Source organism: Acipenser ruthenus, chromosome 16, assembly GCF_902713425.1.
Source record: "Acipenser ruthenus chromosome 16, fAciRut3.2 maternal haplotype, whole genome shotgun sequence".
NCBI classification, from domain to species: domain Eukaryota; kingdom Metazoa; phylum Chordata; class Actinopteri; order Acipenseriformes; family Acipenseridae; genus Acipenser; species Acipenser ruthenus.
Genome location: NC_081204.1, coordinates 19,423,945 through 19,447,528, shown reverse-complemented (window position 1 = coordinate 19,447,528; position 23,584 = coordinate 19,423,945).

The following is a 23,584-nucleotide window of genomic DNA, read 5'->3' as shown; positions in this document are numbered from 1 at the left end:
CCCTGGTCCTTGTTTCTTTTTTCAGGTTGGAAAAGTCCCCTGGGTTGACATTGTCAATACCTTTTAGGATTTTGAATGCTTGAATCAGATCACCGCGTAGTCTTATTTGTTCAAGACTGAATAGATTCAATTATTTTATTATTATTATTATTATTATTATTATTATTATTATTATTATTATTTATTTCTTAGCAGACGCCTGTCTGCATACGACATGCCTTTTAAACCCGGGATAATTCTAGTCGCTCTTCTTTGCACTCTTTCTAGAGCAGCAATATCCTTTTTATAACGAGGTGACCAGAACTGAACACAATATTCTAGGTGAGGTCTTACTAATGCATTGTAAAGTTTTAACATTACTTCCCTTGATTTAAATTCAACACTTCTCACAATATATCCGAGTATCTTGTTGGCCTTTTTTATAGCTTCCCCACATTGTCTAGATGAAGACATTTCTGAGTCAACATAAACTCCTAGGTCTTTTTCATCGTTCCCTTCTTTAATTTCAGTATCTCCCATATTATATTTATAATGCACATTTTTATTGCCGGCATGCAGTACTTTACACTTTTCTCTATTAAATGTCATTTGCCATGTGTCTGCCCAGTTCTGAATGCTGTCTAGATCATATTAAATGACCTTTGCTGCTGCAACAGTGTTTACCACTCCTCCTGACAACAGCAGCATTACAATCAAAATGCATTAATTCGAACCTTTCAACCTGGAGACAAGGTAATACTGCTGCTTCCCTCCTCAGAATCAAAACTTTGTGCTAAATGGCAGGGGCCATATGAAGTGAATCGGGCCATAGGAAAGGTGAATTATGAAATTAGACCTCCGATCACCAGAATGAAAAATAAATTTATCACATAAATTTATTAAAGCCCTGGCAGGCAAGGGAGGCCTTATTTATAGCTCCAGGCAATATAGAGGATGATTTGGACCCCGAGCTAGAGACCTCTAGCACAAAGGACATTTCGATGGGGGAACAGTTACTTCCTGATCAGCAAAAGGAGCGGCGTATGTTAATTGAGGAATTCAACGATATTTTTTCTGATGTGCCCAGTGGAACTAACCTTGTTGAATATGCCATTGTTTCTCCCCTAGGTGTCACAGTGCGAGAGAGACCTTATCGGATTCCAGAAAGTCGACAAGGTGGCGTTCGCAAAGAGGTATGGGACATGCTCGAACTTGGGGTGATTGAGCCTTCCAGGAGTGAGTGGTGCAGTCCAATTGTGATAGTGGCCAAAAAGGATGGCACCAACCGCTTCTGCGTTGATTTCCGCAAGGTAAACGCTATTGCCAAGTTTGATGCGTATCCCATGCCTCGGGTCGACGAGCTCCTAGATAGACTGGGGACAGCAAGGTTTATTTCCATTCTGGATCTGACGTTAACTCGTAGTTCTAGAGAGAAAACCGCATTTTCAGCACCAGTGGGGCTGTTTCATTTCACAACCATGCCATTTGGACTACATGGTGTGCCTACTGCCTTCCAGTGACTGATGGACCAGGTTTTACATCCACATCGTGAATATGCGGCAGCGTATATTGATGATGTGGTGATTTACAGCTCCACCTGGCGAGAGCATTTGGCTAGGATCACAGCTGTCCTTCAGTCTCTAAGGGCAGCCCGGCTGACAGCTAACTTGCGAAAATGTGCGTTTGCAAAAAAAGAGGCACAATACTTGGGATTTATAATGGGGAATGGCAGGGTGAAACCCATTGTCACCAAGGTCCAGGCCTTGGTGGACGCGGCAATCCCCAAAACCAAGGCTCAGGTGAGGTCTCTACTGGGGTTAGTCGGTTATTACTGCCGCTTTATCCCTGAGTATGCCACGGTGGTTAATCCCTTAGTTGACCTCACCAGGAAGAGCACACCAAATTCAATTAAGTGGTCAGAAGAATGTCAGGGGGCGTTTAATATTGTTAAGCAGAGACTTTGCCATGCCCCCACTCTCATCACTCCAGACTTCACCAAGAGATTCATCCTCCACACCGATGTGTCGGATGTTGGTTTGGGTGCAGTCCTGCCCCAAATGGTAGATGGAGTAGAACATCCCATTTTGTATACAAGTAAAAAGATGCTCTCTCGGGAGCACAACTACTCCGTTGTCGAAAAAGAGTGTTTGGCCATCAAATGGACTACTCACTCTTTGAGATACTACCTGCTGGGGCACGCATTTGATCTCGTCACTGACCACGCCCCACTCAAGTGGTTAAGCACAATGAAGGACAGCAATGCCCGGATAACTTGGTGGTATCTGGCATTGCAGCCCTTCATGTACCACATTCTAAACCGTGCGGGGAAAGACCACCAAAATGCGGATTATTTTTCCTGAGAGGGGGGAGTAATGGGAAAGGTAGATTTAGCCAAGTGTTCCTTCGGCTCCACTCTGAGCAGTGGGATATGTGACAGAGATCGAATGGTGCTTGGTGTTAGATCTCCCTCTCGACCTGTGAGGGCACTGTGTAATGGGAACAGAGTACCCTTAACTAAATGGCACGACAATTTATTCCGTAGGGTAGGTGGAAGTTGGTCATTTAGGAAAGGGGTGCAGCTACGGTATCCAAACTCAATGACCCAGACGGTAAACGGTGTGGCATCTGAGGATTGGAGGAGCGGATGCGCTCGTTAACCTAGGGGTCATGAGCGAGTATATAAATAGGGGTCATAGCTGACGTGATCTGTTCCTTGGTAAATGGTTAGTGTTGAAAACCTACAAGGAGTCTGTGTACTGTTTCGTGAACCGTGAGTTTTGTCTTGTGTTTGTTAGTGTTTTGTTAACTGTTGTCTGTTTTTTAATAGACTACCAGTTAGCGAAAGCCAGCATAAACCCGACATCACTTTCACCTCTGCATTTCACGGAGAACTGTATTACACCACTTGCACATATTCACTATCACTAAGAACTGTGTTTGTGTTTTGTGTTTAGTGTTGGTGTGTAAAACTAGACTTTTGGTTACGGGTCAAACCCGGGGAATTACAAATACCGAGTAATACACGCCGCTGTATCACTCCAACATTATTATTTACAGGTGTTTGCCATAAGGCTCTGGACATTGTTAATTAAATCAATAAACACCCTTGCACCTGGAAATCATTGTCTGTCTGTTTTGTATCCGCTCTACACTGCACTCACCTGTATTCACTCACCACTTTGCCACAGTTTCCCATGCACAGAACTGCATACAACGTAAAAGGTAATGCAATTTAGCAAAAGATTTAAAAACAACAAAAAAACAATGACACAGTTTCCAGAATTAAAGCAGTATCCAGTCAGTATTCAAAATTGCAGAATATAGTGCTCGATAAGGCCCTAATGTCACAAAACAACTAAAGATCATAGATTTAAAAATAAATACATCACAGTTAATGATTAACTGTTACATTACCCTAGCTTGTCTCGTTCACTTTGTTTTGGCTGCATTTTCGTCAGGTGAAACTGGAGGAAGCGTTGTGTAACTGCACAGGGTCTCACTATTTACCGCAAAAAAAAATATGCAAAAAAAACACACACAAAAAATGCAAACAGTAAAATATAAAGCAAAATACAGTAAAGTACAACAAAGATATAATTAAAGATAAAGATCAAATATAAAGAAATTGCCACTGTCATGCATATTCATGAGCTGTCAAGACGAGTGTGGTTTGGTAGTGGGTAGATTTATTGTCTGTATCTATTAATTAATAGCAACTGCTTCAGACTGATTTGGCATGCAGAGAAAGAAAAAACGCGGGCTGCGACGGATATTCAAATAAATTGTAACATTGAAGAGATGGGCTTTGTATCAAAAAAGTGGTAACGGAGTCGGAAATCACGTGTGACGGGTAAGATCATTAATTTGTTACATATACTATATATATATATATATATATATATATATATATATATATATATATATATATATTGTGAAGTACTTTGTTCTTTCCAACAGGTGTTTGTTAATTATACACGAAACAAGGGTAGTGCTCTTTAAACGCCGTGGCGTACGTTTATTTAGCAAACTGTTCAAACAAAAACACACAAAACAAAACCTAGCCTTTCTTCAGGCGCTAACTAAACTGAGAAACAGAAAGGCTAACTAATGCAGGGCAGGGTAAGCCTGTTCCCCTGTTTAAACTAATTCCCAGAATCACCTCAGCCAAATCACCGTCCAGAACTTCGTTGTCAAGGATCGCCGTACCTTTATTTTGTTATAAGAAAACCTTTTGTCCAACACGCTTGTTTCACCACTTCAACCCTCTCCCAACACACAAACTGAAGCCCTTTTTAACCCCGACCTGATCACTTCCATCTGATCAGCATTTGTCGATTAATTATACAATTAAACACTTGTTACATTTGTTTCAACACAGTGTGTGGCTACCCCCCATGGTCCTAAAGCCTCCAAATTACTGTCTGGTACATACACATCATCACAATATATATATATATATATATATATATATATAATGGGGATTGATTTTATTCTTAGTACGTGGATGGTAAAACGCGACTGACGTGTATCTGAGTAACGGATATCCGAGTGCTGACTGTATCCCCTTCTGTTGACAGATTACATAGATATCATAGATTAAAACAAATGATTTGCGTAAAAGTGTACTGGTAAATTAAAGCCTATACGTAATTATTTTACACTTATGTGTTCTCTAAATTAATATTGAAAAAAACCTTCCTTTTAAAATCGTGTTATAGGTATTCACAGTTGCCATCTAGAGCGTTCTGTTTATTCTGGATGTTTGCTTTTCACTGCACTCAGTAACTCCATCCACAGTAATTCTGAATGCTTTCATTTCAAATAATGAAGCATTGTTTTTCTCGTCTGGTTCCTCAAAATAATTCCAAACGTGACTTTGCCTCATTCCGTTGTTTAGAGATGCAATTTTATTAAAAATATATAACAAACGTCAGAAAAAAACACATTTCTTACCCCGTGTGGACTGAACCATAACAAGCCCACTACAGCACGTACACACAGTGTACCAATGAAGCGCCAGATCGACCGAGAATAAAACCCACCCCAGTGTCAATCTTTCTGTTGCACCAATTAGAAAAGCTACTTGGAGGCAATGCCAACCCCCTTATAATATCCACCCCTACTGTGGCATCACAGAAGTTGGAAATGCGATGGGCTGCTGTATATGATGATAAATTACTAAAATGAATACATTAAAAAATACGTGTTCTGGTGAAATATGTCATGTGACCGGTTATACATCTTGCATATTCAGCATTTAACCACTTCTTTACAGTTCATACGTTGAAACATTTAAAATTCCCATCCTAGAAAGGGTTAATCTTATTACAGTTTTTCTCAATTGCTAAAGCAAAATTCCTGAAACTATTAGCACAATTCTCAAAACAGTTAACACAAACACCAAAACACAATTTTTTTCAATCTTATTGCTGTTGCTAACAATCAATGCTTGTTATTTTAAATAACATCTGTTATCAATTGTTAACGCTGTGCATAAAAGGCTGTGATTCCCAAAGGAAACAAGCTGCAGTGTGTGAAAGCATGGAGCAAGCAGAGAGGAAGGTGCTCATGGACGTGGATGTGGCCCGGACAAGTGAGACAAAAGCGTGCTGCTGTCTCAAATGAAATACGACCAGACTGTCATTGATCATGTCATCAACAGAGGCTTGACAATGAAAGCAGCTGAGTTGATAGTTCAACCAAACCTGAAACACTCCACGGTTGCTTCTATCATCCATACATTTCGTACTGACAATCGGTAAGTCAAGTGCATATTACAAAACATACAAATATATAATTATGAGCATGTTTTGTGTCACATTATCATTTCACAGTAAATATCCATTGTGAATGCATTACTCTGCTTTTAGATCTGAAAGGAAATCGACTAGTCGTGGCCATGGTTGTCTCCTCACTGAACTGCAAGAGTTGACAATAACTGAGATGGTCCGTGCCAGTAATGACATCTGCCTTCGTGAGATACAGAGCAAGACTGATGATGACGATGATGTATTTCATGGTGTGAACAATGTCAGTTTGTCAACCATTGACCGTGTTCTGAAGAGACGCCATGTTTGAATGAAACAACTCTATGTGGTACCTTTTGAAAGGGTGAAGGAATTACGAAACAGTGAAAGGGTGAAGGAATTACGAAACCAATATGTACAAGTACGTTTACTGTAATTTTACTACAGTAATGGTAATGCAAAATACGACTAGTTACACTAACATGATATGAAATGTACAATTTCTCAATTACTGAGTCCTATTCTGAGCAGTGACCTTAGTTCTGTGAAATGCGTTCTGCTGGTCTCAGATTTCCTTCTTACAGTATAAACACACCCGAACATATCTTTATATGTTTACAGAGAATGATGGAGTTTGATGCCAGCATTTCTCCATATGACTAAATCTTCGTTGATGAGGCAGGCTTCAACTTGGCAAAAAGACGCAGACGTGGCCGAAAGCATCATTGGACAGCGTGCCACTGTGGATGTGCCTGGGCAGCGTGGAGGGAACATCACTATGTGTGCTGCCATCTGGCATAACAGAGTTGTTTGCTGCAGTCCATTGCTTGGTGCATACAATACAGAGTGGCTGCTAGTCTTTCTTGGCATCCAACCCGATGCAGCAGTGTCAGCAGGAGGCGAGGGCACACCGTTTGTCACTATTTGGGACAATGTGAGTTTCCATCATGCTGTGCTGGTGCAGGAGTGGTTTGCTGCACATCCCCGCTTCCCGGTAATGCACCTTCCACCGTATTCCCTTTTCTGAATCCTATTGAGGAGTTTTCCTCCTCCTGGAGGTGAAAGGTGTATAATCACAATCCCCATGAGCAAGCCATGCTTCTCCAAGCCATGGATGAGGCTTGTAATGACATTACGCCAGAAGACTGCCAAGCCTGGATCCGTCACGCCAGACGATTCTTTCCGCGTGGCCAGAAAAGAATGAGAGACTCGCTGATGTTGAATAAATATAAATGTGTATATGAATATTTTTATATTGTGTGTGTGTGTATATATACATATATATATATATATATATATATATATATATATATATATATATATATATATATATATACACTACTGGTCAAAAGTTTTAGAACACCTCAATTTTTCCAGTTTTTATTGAAATTTACGCAGTTTAATGTCTCAATGTACTCTGAAATTAAAGCATAGAACAAATAAACAATTGGAGATAAAAAAGAAATCATGGAATCGTTTTGTTTAACAAAATTTAATCTAAATTTTTGACTCATCAAAGTAGCCACCTTTTGCAGATATAACAGCCGAACACACTCGTGGCATTCTTTCTACAGTGGAAATCAAATATTGTTCGGAAAGTTCTTCCCAACACTGTTGCAGAAGTTCCCACAAATGTGTTGCACTTGTAGGTTGCTTTGCTTTCACCCTTCTGTCCAGTTCATCCCAAACCAGCTTGATGGGGTTTAAGTCTGGAGACTGTGCTGGCCATTCCATGATTTGAAGCCTACCGTCTTGTTCTTTTCTTCTAAGGTAGTTCTGACACAGCCTGGAGGTATGTTTTGGGTCATTATCTTGCTGTAGGATGAACCCCTAACCAACTAGGCGTATACCAGAGGGTATTGCATGGCGCTGCAAAATGCTGTGGTAGCAGTTTTGGTTCAGGGTGCCACTCACTCTGTGCAAGTCGCCGACTCTGGATCCAGCAAAAGAGCCCCAGACCATCACGCTTCCTCCTCCATGTTTGACAGTTGGTGTCACACACCGAGGAACCATCCTTTCGCCTACTCGGCGGCGTACAAAAACCCTGCGTGATGAACCGAAGATGTCAAATTTTGATTCATCGGTCCATAAGACCTTCTTCCAGTCTTCAGTAGTCCACTGGCGGTACTTCATGGCCCAGGCAAGCCTCTTTTTCTTATTTTGCCATCTTAGCAATGGCTTTCTTACTGCCACTCGACCTGTCAAACCTGCAGCTCGAAGTCTTCTCTTCACAGTTGAAACTGAGACTTGCTTACTTCGACCAGTGTTAAGCTGTGCTTGAAGCTGTTGTCCTGTGAGCCGCCTATCAAGCAAGCTGTTGACTCTCAGAAACTTGTCTTCTGATTCTGTTGTGGCTTTGTGTCTGCCAGATCTCTTCCTGTCAGAGTTTCCTCCAGTTTCCAAGTGCCTTTGATGGTGTAGGAAACTGTACTCACTGACACCTTGGCTTTCTTTGCAATTTCTCTAAAGGAAAGACCTACACTTTTAAGGGTTATAATGGTCTGTCTGTCTTCCTTTGTTAATTGCCTTTTTCTCGCCATTATGAGAGCAATATACTACTTCCTGCAGTACAATACTGTCCAAATAATGCTTAAGAGGGTGTAGTAACACAGTCTGTTCCAAAACTGCTTTTATACAGACAGAGGGTTTGTAAGTAATCAACAAAAGTTGGGACACCTGTAGGAATTGTTAGCATCAACTTTCAAGGCTTAATTTACTTCCATTGCTGCAGAACAGCTGTAAGTTGTTAACCCATTACTTGTTCCCTGAAAAAGGCCTTTTTGTATAACTCTGAAATGTACATTATTTTTCAGTTTTTGGTAACCTAAACTTTTTTTTTTAACCTCTGGCAGTTTACCGCTTACCTTTGTACCATTTCAGGTTATTCACTGGACTTGAACTGCTTAAATTTCAATAAAAACTGGAAAAATGGGGGTGTTCTAAAACTTTTGACCGGTAGTGTATATATAGATATATATAGAGATATATATAGAGAGAGATATATATAGAGAGATATATACATATACACTGAGTGTACAAAACATTGGGCCCCTTGATAAAAGTGGAGCAACATTTGAATGAACATCATTGCCAATCAGGTGCATCCCTTCATGGCAGCAGTGTATCCATCTGCTAATGGATTTTTTCAGCAGGATAATGCCCCATGCCACAAGGCTAGGATTGTCCAGGAATGGTTCCACGTACATGACAGTGAATTCAGCTTACTGCAGTGGCTTGCCCAGTCACCAGATCTCAATCCAATTGAGCATCTGTGGGATGAGATGGAACGAGCTATTCGGAGTAGAGATCCACTACCAGTCAACTTGACACAACTGTGGGAAGCATTGACACTTTCGACACCTTGTAGAGTCCATGCCCCGACGAATTGAGGCTGTTCTGAGGGCAAAAGGGGGTGCAACTCAATATTAGGAAGGTGTTCCTAATATTTTGTACACTCAGTGTATATATATATATATATTTACTGTAAGTTTAATTTTATAATTAATACTGTATTCATTTGTGCCAATCAAATATGACCAATGTATCTTCAGTATACATTTCTTTAATGTTTGATTTTGTGAGTTTTGTAATTGGGTGAAATATTTGGGATTTTCTTTTGTTTGAATACTTAAACACAAAAGCTCTCTTAATTTAATGATTTGGTGCAGCCATTTGGTTATGCAAGATGTATAATAAAATTTGACATGGAAACATAGTTTTGCTTTGAGCAATTGAGAAAAAACTGTAAAACAGACAGGAAAGTAAGGAAAGGGTTCATCTTATTTGCATAATAACATTAAAGAAATTATTTCCGGTTGCACTGATAGATTTATAAGTATTAAGACTCATTATAGAATACATACACATTAATAATATACATTTTTGCTCCAAGGCAAATATATAAGCACAGTAAGCTGTGTGTTGGTGCTGGTGAGTGGTGCTGTCAAGTGAAGAAAAGCATTATTGTGTGTAGCTGTATTTTCCCAAAGTGAAGCATATTGAAATGCGGGGTGGAGATGAATGCCCCAGGGTTCACATACATCAATATCTGCAGCTGGCAGTCCTGTGCGGGTGACAGCTGATTGGCATAAAAAAATGCCCAGTACGCTAGAAAGTTCTGCTTAGCATTTCAATTATTTCCCCAGTAAGTCAATAGGTGTCCTATATCCTGGCTGGGCATTTTGAGTTCTTTTAAATGCACCCTGGGAGTCTATAGAGTTGGATCTCAATGCTACTCCCTCCAACTATAACCCTGCTCTGTATAGCAGACTCTTTTGTATTTGTATTGTAAACCCTGCTCTGTATAGCAGACTCTTTTGTATTTGTACTGTAAACCCTGCTCTGTATAGCAGACTCTTTTGTATTTGTATTGTAAACCCTGCTCTGTATAGCGGACTCTTTTGTATTTGTATTGTAAACCCTGCTCTGTATAGCGGACTCTTTTGTATTTGTATTGTAAACCCTGCTCTGTATAGCGGACTCTTTTGTATTTGTATTGTAAACCCTGCTCTGTATAGCGGACTCTTTTGTATTTGTATTGTAAACCCTGCTCTGTATAGCGGACTCTTTTGTATTTGTATTGTAAACCCTGCTCTGTATAGCGGACTCTTTTGTATTTGTATTGTAAACCCTGCTCTGTATAGCGGACTCTTTTGTATTTGTACTGTAAACCCTGCTCTGTATAGCGGATTCTTTTGTATTTGTATTGTAAACCCTGCTCTGTATAGCGGACTGATTTTTTTGAGGATGCAACATCGACAATGGATAATTGCAAAGCATACGACATGGTTTATTTAGATTTCCAGAAAGCTTTTGACAAAGTCCCACATAAAAGATTAATTCTCAAACTGAAACACGGCCACTGTGGCTGGTTCATGATTCACTTTCTGAGCTGTGTGGAAACAGGGCTACTGTGGCTGGTTCGTAATTGACTTTCTGAGCTGAGTAGAAACACGGCCACTGTGGCTGGTTGGTAATTCACTTTCTGAGCTGTGTGGAAACACGGCCACTGTGGCTGGTTCATAATTCACTTTCTGAGCTGAGTGGAAACACGGCCATTGTGGCTGGTTCGTAATTCACTTTCTGAGCTGTGTGGAAACACGGCCACTATGGCTGGTTCGTAATTCACTTTCTGAGCTGAGTAGAAACACGGCCATTGTGGCTGGTTCATAATTCACTTTCTGAGCTGAGTGGAAACACGGCCACTGTGGCTGGTTCATAATTCACTTTCTGAGCTGAGTGGAAACAGGACCACTGTGGTGGCTGGTAATTCACTTTCTGAGCTGAGTGGAAACATGCCCACTGTGGCTGGTTCCTAATTCACTTTCTGAGCTGTGTGGAAACACGACCACTGTGGCTGGCTGGTAATTAACTTTTTATGTAAATTCAGTTTTGTAAATAATTAAAATCGTATACCATAGATAAGCTTATCCTAGTAAGTACCATGCTGTAGGTCACATGATCTGATTGCAGCTAGACCATTGGAGCAAAGAGTTTGAACTGCGACACAGGAAGTGATTAGGAACCAGGAAGCAGCAGCACCTTTACATGCCTAGCACTCTTGAAACATAATCAAAGTACAGACATGCAGATCTTCAACAGAAGCAATGGGGGCAGAGATAATATTGGTGTTAGAGAAAATATTTTTTCTTAGCACTCCCTTTCATTTATATATACTGTACGTCTGTTTATTCAGATCACATTGTGAAGGATGTCCTGGCCAGATCAGCAGGGTCAGTTAATACTCCATAAAACGGATGATCTGAATAAATACCTCATTAATGATAATGAATGCAGAAAGCTCAATGGGATCGATTTATCTTGGTTTTTACACCAAAAAAGCAATTAGCACCTTCCAGAAAAAAAAGAATATCCAGGAGGCTTGTGTCTTATATGTTGTGTTGCATTGTGACAGGGTTCACCCCGCCCCTGTGTGTATTTTGTACTGTTTTTTTATTATTATTATGTAAAATGTATTGTTTAGTGTGTAAAAACAGCATGGATGGGGTTAAAATTCCCCATTCTCCACACACGCATGAACCGTTTTTAATATCCAGGAGGCTCGTCTATTATATGTTTTGTAGCATTTACAGTTTTTAATATCCTGGAGGGTTTTCTATTACATGTTTTGTAGATTGATTGATTGACTGATTAACAGTTTTTTTCCCCTAAAATCGTACAAATTGCATTTTGTGTAAAGACCTTGAAAAATATTGCCCAGTGTGTTTCAGCCTGAGTGTACAACATACTCAGACCTGCACCTGTTACATATACAATATAAACAGCACACTGCTGTGCCCCGCAGTAACACTCAATGGCACAATGGGTTTACTGCTGGGCAGGGACAACGATTCAGCCAGGTCACACATTGGTGGACTATATCAGAGTCCAAGGTTACGAGCCGCAGGTACAGGATTTACATCAGTGCACAGCACTGCCGGTAGACATCACTCCTTATGTATTCTGCCCTCCTCCACAGTAAAAAAAAAACACAACAAGCAGTTCCAGCAATATGGATAATACTGAAATGCTAAAATGTGACCCTAAGCCAGCTGGAACCAATCACTATAATCCCCTCAGATGTTATGCTGCTGCATAATGAAGTTATTTGCCATTTGTTCTTTGGATAATTAAAGTTTTTAACTACCTGAGTGGTTTTGCGATTACCCATTTAATTATATATGGTATATAAATTGTCTGTTCAGGATCATTTGACAGAATGAAGCATTAATGCCCGACGTAATGGGAACTGTCAGTCTCTGTAGACTGATGGGCCACGAAGGAGACCTCTAATACCAGAACCATACAGTAGTTATGACTACCTATAACATTAAAGTGTATGTTACATTAGCTTTATTTGTAAACGTGTGTGTGATTTGGGGGCAGGAGCTAGGACTCCTCCTCTGTTCAGTCCTGCTAATAACATCACCAATCTCCCCATTTAAACCCCAAGTCATGCCCTTGTTCTCTGTCTTGCGTTTTTTGTTTGTGTGTCGCTACACAGCTGACAAATGCTGCTGACCTATCTACCCTCGACACCGCTGGTCTTGTGTTTTTGTTTGTTTATCACTATACAGCCCTGCAGATTCCGACTTAATCATTTCAATCTAAGATGATCAATTTAGATATAGAATGGCTACTCACCCGCCACACTTTTCTTTCTCTTCGGAATCCGAATTCTCGAATGGTGACTGCATTTCTCTTTCTGGATACTCCAAGCAAAACATTTTCAAAGAAATCTGTGTGACCTGCTCCTGACAACGCTGCTGATCCATCTTCTCTGCCACCGCCAGACCTGCTGCCTCAGTCTCCTCCGATCCTGCTCCCACTCCTGCTGTCTCGGTCACCCAGGCTTCTGAAGATTACCCTCCCTGGCACTCTAAACGCCTTTGTCCCCAGGATACTTTCCAGTGTGGCTTTTCTTTAAAGAAAAGTATCCCTGTCTATTCATAACTGAAGATCTAGGATCCATGTCTATTCATAACTGAAGCTCTAGGATCCCTGTCTATTCATAACTGAAGCTCTAGGATCCATGTCTATTCATAACTGAAGCTCTAGGATCCATGTCTATTCATAACTGAAGATCTAGGATCCCATATCTATTCATAACTGAAGCTCTAGGATCCCATGTCTATTCATAACTGAAGCTCTAGGATCCCTGTCTATTCATAACTGAAGCTCTAGGATCCATGTCTATTCATAACTGAAGCTCTAGGATCCCATGTCCATTCATAACTGAAGCTCTAGGATCCATGTCTATTCATAACTGAAGCTCTAGGATCCCTGTCTATTCATAACTGAAGCTCTAGGATCCATGTCTATTCATAACTGAAGCTCTAGGATCCATGTCTATTCATAACTGAAGCTCTAGGATCCCTGTCTATTCATAACTGAAGCTCTAGGATCCATGTCTATTGATAACTGAAGCTCTAGGATCCATGTCTATTCATAACTGAAGCTCTAGGATCCCATGTCTATTCATAACTGAAGCTCTAGGATCCATGTCTATTCATAACTGAAGCTCTAGGACCCGTGTCTATTCATAACTGAATCTCTAGGATCCATGTCTATTCATAACTGAAGCTCTAGGACCTGTGTCTATTCATAACTGAATCTCTAGGATCCATGTCTATTCATAACTGAAGCTCTAGGATCCCTGTCTTTTCATAACTGAAGCTCTAGGATCCATGTCTATTCATAACTGAAGCTCTAGGATCACTGTCTTTTCATAACTGAAGCTCTAGGATCCATGTCTATTCTCGACCTCAGCTCTCCTCCTCCACATCCAGCTTCACAACCTTCTGCAAGCAAAATCGGATCTGCCCTGCACCCTCCAACCAGGATCTCCCCTTCACCTCTCAACATGACAATCACCCCTGAGAAATCTGATCTCCCCTTCACCTTTCAACATGACAATCATCCCTGAGAAATCTGATCTCCCCTTCACCTTTCAACATGACAATCATCCCTGAGAAATCTAATCTCCCCTTCACCTTTCAACATGACAATCATCCCTGAGAAATCTAATCTCCCCTTCACCTTTCAACATGACAATCATCCCTGAGAAATCTGATCTCCCCTTCACCTTTCAACATGACAATCATCCCTCCTCATAGCTTCCACCCCTGCATGGCCCTCTGTTGCAAAGAAAAAAAAACTACAATCCGCACTAAAGGAACCAGAAATCATCAACTCCCTCATCTCTTCAGCGATTCCTAAGGGCTTCATGGAGGCCCTCTTCCCTGCTCCTCTTTAACCTTTTGTGCAGAAAACATACCTCTGCATACACTTGATAATGCAAGTGCTTAACAGTACCTGTCAACAGTGTAAATGCAGAACGAGCCTTCTGATCTTTTCATGTACATCTTGTAATACCAACACCACAGCTGTGTTTAAATAGACATCAATGAAAAGGAGGTTATAAAATTCTCAATTTACAATCAAAAACATTTCTTTAAAAAAAATGCATTTTAGTGTTCAGATTATTATTATTTTTACACCAGACAAGGTCTACGTGTTAAAATTAAAAGGTAAGCATATTCCTGTTACGGTTGTTTTTCAGCCACCCAGCTGAACATTTATTTTGGCCATTTCCATGTTAGAAATTGCCTTTTTGTGCAGATTTTTTATTCTTAGCCCTCAAGTAAGCAATCTGGACAGTTTTCAAAACAATTTTTGCTTTATTTTAAAAAATACACACTTTTTTATTGTTATTATGAAAAATGGAAATATTTTATTTCAATAGAACTTAAATGACAAAATAACAATTTGTTTACAGTTGTAGCATTATAACAATATAAATAACAACATAAATACATGTTTTCCAATGGCAGCATTATAATAAGAACAGTGAGCAAAAAGTAATTGTGCAGCCATCCATCAAATGCAAGACCACTTTTGTGGAGATTGGATGTTGACTGTATTTCTCATTGTAAACAGTGTGTCCAGTGTGAATAATGAAATCACAGTGTAAATAATGAAATCACAGATGTACCCGGATTTTGCCTCACACAACACAAACAATTTCACTCCAAATCTGGCTCTTTTTAGAGGGATATATTGTTTCCATCCCAACGCCCTTTGTACATCATCAAACTCTCATCAATGCCAACGTCTTTATCTGGTACATATAAATCAGAAAACTTGGTTGCAAATTTTCAACCACGTCATATATATTTCACAGTTTCGGGTATTGGTGTATCGCTGTTATATGCATCATTATCTGTGAAGTTTTGGAGTTTAAATGTTATACAACTGTGTGTTGTAAGTTTCTGGTGGTGAGGCGAATGCTTCAAGAGGTAAAGAAAACCAGTGAAGGCTCTGCGCAGCCTGGTAGTTTAAAGGAGTGGTTTTGTTGGGAAAACGGCTTAGCCATCCCAACCATTTAGTTAGGGAAACAAAAGTTCAGTTAGTGATCCCAATTGGAGTTAGGCTTTTGTTTTGTTTATTTTTGTTTTATTTGGTGTAAATAATAAAAATGTGCAGTTTCTGTGTCTGGGTCAATTATATAAAGGGTGCAAACCAGCCTTGGCTGAGGGCTATATCACAATATATATTGTAAACGTAGCCTTATGGCTAAGGCTTATTTTTCACCCTTATACACCGACACAGACACAGAACTTACAGTTTAACAGCACTTGTGTGCACTTTTTATTATTTACAATAATAACAAAACCAAACCAAACCAAAAACCTAACTCATTTTCAGAGTACTAGCTAAAACTTTTCTTCGTCAACTAACTACGGCTGGATGGCTAAGCGGTTTACCAGCCAAACAAACAAAATACAAACACACAGTTCCTTCTTTTTCTTTATTCGGCTGTTTCTCCTTCAGCCGGGCTGCACAGGACTGTTCCTCCGTTAGTTTGTTTACTACAGCTTCTCCTGCCTTTATGCAGGGCATAATTGGCCTCAGGTGCTTCCTCTCCTGCCGTCCCAGGGGATTCTGGGAGTTGTAGTCTTGCAGCTCCCTCCTTGGACTACAATTTATGTCACTATATATATATATATATATATATATATATATATATATATATATATATATATATATATATATATAAAAAGAAGAAAGTTTGTCTGTCTGCCTGATCCTTTATGCATACAGACCCCGCAGGAGCCAGTGCAACCAAACTTTGCATAACCTTTTTCATCCAGGGGTACTTTGTTTAGTAACCCCATTGCTGGATCACTACAGTACCATGTATCTCAAATTAAAGAAATCCACAAAAAAAATTAAAGGAACACAAATTTTTAAAAAATTAAAAATGGCAAAAACAACAAAAAAAATTAAGTTAAAAAAAGGGAAAGGGGTACGACCGCATTGTGCGACACCCAAGATCGGTAACTTACAGGAAATCATAAGGCTACCGTTCCCCAATTTGTCATGCATGAAATATTGAAATATTGAATTTCCACGGGCAACGCCAGGTACTTCAGCTAGTATATATGTAGTTACAAGGAGCTGGGGGTCTTCATTTGGGAGCAAGTGAAGCGCACTTCCCAACCTTAGAAGTCTAGCCATACTTACCTCATCCTCTGCCAGGAAGGTTCTCCGCAAGCCAGAGGGGACTCCCGGACAAATCTCTCTCGGTTTCCCATTTTCTATGCTCTAGGCTCCCCTTGGGGGAAGTAACAGTTGCTTCCCAGCCTTGGAAGCTGATTTGTTCGGTGTCACCTCCTCAAGGGAGGCTCTCCTCAAGCCAAGGTGAAAACCTGTACTTCTTCTTAAGTCACAAAGCACTTAGAATATTATCTTCTTAAAAGAATAGACTGTGGCTTGAATATTTGCCAGTATTTGCATATTCTTATAGCGTAACTCACATGGATCCATAGGATATTACCACATATGTTTTCACTGCAGGGTTGAAACCTGTTAGGAAAGGAGGCAGGGGCTGTGAGTGGGTAGCATCAGCCTCATCAGTAGAGAAAGCTCCTGCTAGCGCTAGGAAGTATTTTATTAGAAAAGCTCCGGATAGGGGGTCTGGACAGTGCTCTGGGATGTCTGTTGAAGCAAGGACAATATGTGTACATTAGAAATAGACCCTTAGAGAGAAATAAAATACAGGATCCATGGAATCCAAGAGTGCACACAATCACAGATCTAAAGTATGTGGGACAATGTGTACCATAGAGCCTGAAGGGAGTGGAGGGCCTGTTCATTGGGACCCTGTGAGATCCCTAGAAGGAAGGGCACTAAGCGAATACCCTGTGCACAACACATTTTGGTGTCTGAGGAATCAAATGAGGAGACCCCTAGATTAATACCCCATAACCCTGGGAGAGAAGTAAACAGCAGAGAAGCTCCTCTATTGGCAGAGACATACAAACCCCTACCCATACCTAGAAGGAGCCACGCGAGAATATCCGCGAGAGGGTCTGATATGAAATCAGTTCGGCACCGAAATGGGAATGGAATTGCTTGGAGGGGTTTAAAAAAATGTTTTAATGCTTGGTTTTATTATGATTGGTTTTGTGTGCAGTCAGTGGGGACATGGACACAAGAAGATCAGGAGAGATTGTAATCTGCAGTCAGTGAGGACACAAGAAGATCGGGAGAGATTGTAATCTGCAGTCAGAGAGGACACAAGCAGATCAGGAGAGATTGTAATCTGCAGTCAGTGCGGACAACCACAAGAAGATCAGGAGAGATTGTAATCTGCAGTCAGTGAGGACATGGACACAAGAAGATCAGGAGAGATTGTAATCTGCAGTCAGTGCGGACAACCACAAGAAGATCAGGAGAGATTGTAATCTGCAGTCAGTGAGGACACGGACACAAGAAGATCAGGAGAGATTGTAATCTGCAGTCAGTGAGGACAACCACAAGAAGATCAGGAGAGATTGTAATCTGCAGTCAGTGAGGACATGGACACAAGAAGATCAGGAGAGATTGTAATCTGCAGTCAGTGAGGACATGGACACAAGAAGATCAGGAGAGATTGTAATCTGCAGTCAGTGAGGACAACCACAAGAAGATCAGGAGAAATTGTAATCTGCAGTCAGAGAGGACACAAGAAGATCAGGAGAGATTGTAATCTGCAGTCAGTGAGGACACAAGAAGATCAGGAGAGATTGTAAACAGCAGTCAGAGAGGACACGGACACAAGAAGATCAGGAGAGATTGTAATCAGCAGTCAGAGAGGACACAAGACGATCAGGAGAGATTGTAATCAGCAGTCAGAGAGGACACAAGACGATCAGGAGAGATTGTAATCTGCAGTCAGTGAGGACACAGACACAAGAAGATCAGGAGAGCCAGTTGCTACTCCTCTCTGCTGCTTCAGATAAGTTCTTCACTATGCGTCGCAACTCTTGACCACTGAATCCGATGTCTCTGAGAAACCGGGTTGTGGAGTGTGCCACACATCCTCTACAACCCACCTCCACTGGGTAAACCTGGACTCTCCATCCTCGCTGTCCCGCTTCAGCAGCTAGCGGAGCGTACTGAAGTTTCTTCCTTTCATACGCCTCATCCACAGCATCCTCCCATGGCACTGTTAACTCTACCAGGTGACAATATCAGGTCGAAGTTTAGTGGTGGCAATCTCAGGTGGGAAAATAAGCTGTTGTCCAACATCTGCCAGCATTTTCCAGTCTCTAGCAGCTTTAGTTGTCCTAGACTGCAGCTCTCTGCACTCGGGGTTGGGTGTACAGAGGAGAGTACGGGGAGCGGAGAGAGCGAGCAACATTTAAAAAAACAATTGCTAAAACGTGCTGGATTATCCAGCACGACACTTACTTGTTTGTTTGTTTATTCGTTTGGCCCTCGTGCCCATTTGTTGTTTTGTTTAAATGTTGCTCGCTCTCTCCGCTCCCCGTACTCTCCTCTGTACACCCAACCCCGAGTGCAGAGAGCTGCAGGTTTATATACTCTGGCCGAGGAATTAACTAGTTGTTAATTATCTTATTATCCCTCGGCCAGAGTCTGCACGCGTTTGGTAAGGATGCATGACTGTCAGCTAGTTAAATAATCAGTAGCTGATCAGCCATGCATCCTCACGGGGTTTTTGTTTGCACCGCAAACAAAAATACAAATAATAATACATAGGGGCGGGACACTCCGCCACAATCTGTCATGTATTGCTGGAAGCCGACCGCTTCTTTTCACACTGCAGACCCACCATGCAGACACCTCAGAGCTACAGCTTCGGGGGACAATGCGGGCAACTTACAGGCAAGCCCGCAGGTGCCCAACCAGACTACAGGGGTCGCTGGTGCGCAGTGAGCCGAGGACACCCTGGCCGACCTAAGCCATGGTAATAGCCAGTGGAGAAATGGTGCGTCCTGCCATTATTCCAATTTCTAGACATTGCCATGAAGTGCTGAATAATGTAGTTGAAAAACAAAATTGCAAATCTCCAAAGTAGTCTTTCGCTAAGTATTTTATTATCCTCGGTACCCTGAAAAAATCAAATGCTGCCCAAAGAAGTTAACGTGGTACTAAACCGTATGCATTAGCTAAATCCAGGAATGTCACATGGAGCTCCTTCCCCTCCTTTTTAGCTGTTTGAATTTGCTGCCAGATCACACTGTTGTGCTCTAAGCACCCTGGGAAACCTGGAATACTGGCTTTCTGTACTGAAGTGTCAATGGAGCAGTTCTTCAATAGGTAAGCTGACAATCTCTGAGCAACAATGCTGAAGAAAATCTTGCCTTCCACGTTTAACAGGGAAATAGGGCGAAACTGATCGATATGCGTAGAATCTTTTTCTTTGGGTATAAAGACCCCACCTGCTCGGTGCCATGCTATTGGTACAACCTGTTTTTCCCATGCTACTTTGAGCAATTTCCACAAGATTCGTAGAATGGTAGGGCACTTTTGTACACTCTGTACGGAACTCCATTAGGCCCAGGAGATGATGACTCCTTTTTCACAGCTTGCTCTACTGCTTTCCACTTAGGTGCACAGTCCTCCATTTGGTATTCTGGTGGATTGATGGGTGGAATGTCTGAAGGAATCAACTTTACAGGAATAGTTTGTACTTTCTCCTTTCTTTTTTCAACTCCAAACCTCTTGCTTCCATATGCATAGATGGTATCCCCAAATGTATCCAGCTTCTTTTCGACTGTTCCACCTAACCTTTCCAATGCAAACCAGAGATCCATGTTTACTTTGTCCCAAATTTTTTTCTCAGAAGCTCTTGGCCATTTAAAGGGTACATCAGCACTACATGAAAAATAAAACATAAACTATCCCACCTTGCTGTTCCGAATGTATTTGGTCATTGTATAATAATCTGTATGCGCACAAACATCTGCATAATGTCACACTGCTATGTCGAAAATCACTGTTCTCAAGCATCTCTTCTGAGCCAAAAAACATGACTTCCGCATGTACCCTCACATGTGCTCTGAAACGTACCAGCGCATGCCAAGTGAAGCGTTGTATAAGCTATATTGCCTCTGTGTGGAAACACACTTGTCTGTGTGATAAACATGGTCTGTCTAATTTTCCATAAGGAAGGAACCTGTACCTACTTTCGTTATGTGTAGTACACATCTTTCACACTGCACACGTTTCCTTCGCATGCTGGAAAACGTTTCCCTTGTGGAGAGCGGCTAGCGGGAACATAGACACCCTTCATGCAAGGTTGCAGCTGGTCTCAATGATGAGTCTGGAACACAAGGGAGAATTGAGTAGCATCGAATATCATTGTACAGCTGTGCTGAGCACAGGATTGATGGCTTCATACACAAGTATTTTTCTTCTCTTTCAAAGGAGCATTTGCGTTGAGCATTTGCGTGTGTTTGGGGGGAGATTTGCATGTGTGTGTGTGTGTGTGTGTGTGTGTGTGTGTGTGTGTGTTTGGGGGGGGGGGTATGAATGAGTTATTTAAAGAATGCTTTTTCAAAGACAATAAAAACAGAATTTGAATAAAAAGCTTTGTCAATGGGGCCCAGCATTACATTTTCATTTCATTGCAGTTAAATCAATTGAATAAAGCCCCTCATTGTCTGATATTTCCCTTTAATAAAGGACAGAGGCAGCATGGAGCAGTTCTTGGATAAATCAGGTTATATGTTTTATTGCTAGGCTGTGTAAGAATAGGTCAAATATAAACTTAACCAGCCAGCTGCCCTGACAAAGCTAAATACAGAGCAATAAATCACCTAACCTTTATCCCTGTCTTTGTATATGGCAATGCATAAATAGTGTATGAACCCTGGCTATGGCTGAATCATCCTCAAGGACAGGACTAAGACTCATTCATATTCCAATTGAGTTTTTATGCCATGCATGCTTTTCTGTGCAATTCTCATGATATTCTACATAAAACCTTAACAAGGTATCCTATCTTTAATACGTTTTTGATTTTAAGTTTTAAAATAATTGAGCTGAGAATATTAGAAACAAACAAAATAGGAGTTGGTTATTTGAAAGCTGTGTTTCTTTTATTATATTCTCTATTTGCATCCATTGGCTGGAGCTTGTATTGAACTCTAAGGTTTCAAGTCTGCATTGTGAATGTATGACTACATTCCTCATTGTGTTTCAAAGTCAGTCATTTATACACATTTCAAAATGTTCTCTCTAACAAAGGAAACTGTATTGCTCTCTCTCTCTCTCTCTCTCTCTCACACACTCTCTCTCAATATCTCTCTCTCTCTCTCTCTCTCCCTGAGGAGGGGTGATGCAATTCTGCACGTTCATTTAAGCTGCACTGCTACTCTCCTCTGTGCTGTATAGATCCTGTCTGCCCTGCTCCTCTCCTCTGTGCTGTATAGATCCTGTCAGCCATGCTCCTCTCCTCTGTGCTGTATAGATCCTGTCTGCCCTGCTCCTCTCCTCTGTGCTGTATAGATCCTGTCTGCCCTGCTCCTCTCCTCTGTGCTGTATAGATCCTGTCTGCCCTGCTCCTGTCTCCTCTGTGCTGTATAGATACTGCCTGCCCTGCTCCTCTCCTCTGTGCTGTATAGATCATGTCTGCCCTGCTCCTCTCCTCTGTCTGTATAGATCCTGTCTGCCTTGCTCCTGTCTCTGCACTGTATAGATCCTGTCTGCCCTGCTCCTCTCCTCTGTGCTGTATAGACCCTGTCTGCCCTGCTCATCTCCTCTGCACTGTATAGATCCTGTCTGCCCTGCTCATCTCCTCTGCACTGTATAGATCCTGCCTGCCCTGCTCCTCTCCTCTGTGCTGTATAGATCATGTCTGCCCTGCTCCTCTCCTCTGTCTGTATAGATCCTGTCTGCCTTGCTCCTCTCCTCTGTGCTGTATAGACCCTGTCTGCCCTGCTCATCTCCTCTGCACTGTATAGATCCTGTCTGCCCTGCTCATCTCCTCTGCACTGTATAGATCCTGCCTGCCCTGCTCCTCTCCTCTGTGCTGTATAGATCATGTCTGCCCTGCTCCTCTCCTCTGTGCTGTATAGACCCTGTCTGCCCTGCTCCTCTCCTCTGTGCTGTATAGATCCTGCCTGCCCTGCTCCTCTCTTCTGTGCTGTATAGATCCTGCCTGCCCTGCTCCTCTCCTCTGTGCTGTATAGATCCTGTCTGCCCTGCTCCTGTCTCCTCTGTGCTGTATAGATCCTGCCTGCCCTGCTCCTGTCTCCTCTGTGCTGTATAGATCCTGCCTGCCCTGCTCCTCTCCCCTGTGCTGTATAGATTCTGCCTCTTCTATGCTCCAGTGGATCTAGCGGTTACAGTAGGTCACAGCTATCACATTACATGGAGCATTATTTATTTAAAATGTTTTTTGTACTTGCTATGTACCTGTGTGTGTACTTACAAAGCAATTACAATAAAAAGAAATGCCTACAAAACCGTATTCACAGCCGAGTAAGAGAATATTACCTCTAGTTTCAATGTCTTCTACTGAAAGACAAAGATGGCTAGACATCTGTACATGTCAGTGTAATTGTGTAGAGTTAGCTTTCCTAAAAACTACAGTGGTGTGCAGTTTTATCTTTTTTGTTTAGCTAGAAAACCATCAAATACAGGAGCAGTACCAAACCCTGCCAACATCCAGTACTGCCTTTGTGCAATGAGAAGGCGACTGGGATACTTTATGAGGTGTTCCATGTGCAGAAATAAATAAATAATTTCTATTTAATAGCAATGTGCCTATTTATGGATTCAGCTAAAAGTGTTCCAGTACTGCAAAGTACATCATTTCCATGCCTCCATTATTCATTCTATTTGCCTTTTAATACGGCTCTGGTCTTGCATTCAGTCTCCTGCAGCAGGGCAGGTTATAAACGTATCTGTGCCCACACAAACCCTAATGATGGGAAACCATGCTTTAATCACCAATGACAAGGGCTAATACCTGCACTGCTCATTTCAGCACTTTAACACAATTACAATAATTTTCATTTTAATGAAAAAAAGCAATTTGTCATGCCTGGTGCGGCAGGATCTTA